The 1696-nt window shown below is 32.7% G+C and overlaps 1 long non-coding RNA gene across 1 annotated transcript in view; it reads right to left on the bottom strand.

Moving 5' to 3' along the window:
- LOC130551085 (uncharacterized) overlaps positions 1-1314 on the bottom strand; it is a 4756-nt gene extending 3442 nt beyond the window's left edge. Inside the window, exon 1 of the long non-coding RNA XR_008962532.1 lies at positions 1175-1314. This is a non-coding gene — a long non-coding RNA (uncharacterized LOC130551085). The remainder of the gene's footprint in view (positions 1-1174) is intronic.
- Positions 1315-1696: the final 382 nt, after the last annotated feature.

Genomic DNA, 1696 nt, shown 5'->3' with positions numbered 1-1696 from the left:
GCAAAATCCACAAGATTGTAGTACCTTCAATGCCCTGTGAATGGCAATATTAATTATAAGATAGGTGTCATGCAAAATGTAATGTGTAATTGCATTAGTCATTACAAATGTAGTGGAGTAAAGAGTACATATACTTGTTCAAAAATGTAGTTAAGTAGAGAGTAAAAGTTGCTAATATCTTTAATACTCAGTACAACTACAAAGTAGCCAAAAAGATACTTAAGTAAAGTAACTAAGTACATTTACTCCAATACTTTACACCACTGCACTCCTTACATAGTTTTGCAATGAAATTGTATTTCTGAAATTTTTCATTTACACTGTCATGATGTCATTTCCTGAGGTGGAGTTATAATAAATGCTAATGCGTGTTTAATAGCAATAAGGAGGTAAAAGTGACTTTAATATTTATAAAGGACTTTACCATACCAGATTGTCACATCAGATGTTTGAACTGGATTTTCGTGAACATTTTGTAAGTAATTTACAATGCACCAACTTGGAGAGAGATGTAATGTTGAAATCCTCTTTCACAGCTCAATAGCACCCCACGGTGCTGGATATGATCAGTGTGTCAACAAACTTTGCGCAATACATTGCACTTTTTTAGCCTTTACTCTAAAGGTTATTGATATCACACAAACCAATAAATAAAAAACTTAATAAAATGCTCTTTTACATTTTAGAGTTTATAGAAGTCTTATTTTAGATGATAGAAATGTGTTTTTAACGTGCAAAATTTGTACCAACTCATGTTTTATATGATTATTTTCATGTCCACTACAATGGACAATAAAGCAACATACAGTACATTCTGTGTATTAATGTGAAATTGTTTGCATTATTGATAAAAATGGGATGAATGCTTGAAAAATGTGAGTACAGTATGTGTATTGTATGTCTGATGTCTATCATTGTAATTATGTTGTAACATTCTCACACCAAGAAGAAAAGACCAAAGCAGAAAAGACCACCCAACAGAGACTTTCCACACAATTTATATCATTGATCGTATCAAAATTTCTATCAGGAATATAATTCAATACTATAGATTTTATACTTACAGTGAACATGTAACATTAACACCCCTATTAAACCAATTTGTAATTCCACGATGGAGTGTTTTTTTCTGTAATGGTTCCTTAATGAAAAAATAAAGCAATGAAATACTTACAGTATACTGAATATAGTGCTAAATCTTTTGGTCTTTTTGTTCTTTTGTTTCTCAGCTTTTTGGCTGTTTTACTGTGATGATAGTTGTTGATTGACTCCTGAAAAACATAAAAATAAATATTTTGCTTCATAAGCACGACCACATAAGAAAAAGAGCTTTGGAGGAAGAGATAGGGTTTCTGCAGTTTTTGTGAAGTGTTTCAGTTTTCATACTCGCCGTGCTGACTGAGTAAGACCAAGCACAGTAATAAACTGCTGAATGGTCTTTTTTAAGTTTGGTGATCTTTAAAGCTAAATGATTTGATGCTCCCTTTTCTGATTTTATTGACTCAAAACCTCAAAATCATTCTTTGTGTCTCCATTACGAATATCAGAGTACAGCATTCTCTTGAGGGTTTCTCCATCTTTTTTGCTGATACCAGTGGATGTAGCTCCAGCAGTCTGAAGGGAAAAAACAGTCTATAATGGCTAACTTCTCTTCCGCTTTGGTCAGTGAGATTTTCTGTCGCAGCTCAAAGGCTTC

This window comes from Triplophysa rosa, unplaced genomic scaffold (genome assembly GCF_024868665.1).
Source record: "Triplophysa rosa unplaced genomic scaffold, Trosa_1v2 scaffold619, whole genome shotgun sequence".
NCBI lineage: Eukaryota > Metazoa > Chordata > Actinopteri > Cypriniformes > Nemacheilidae > Triplophysa > Triplophysa rosa.
This window is presented reverse-complemented; position numbering and strand designations above follow the sequence as displayed.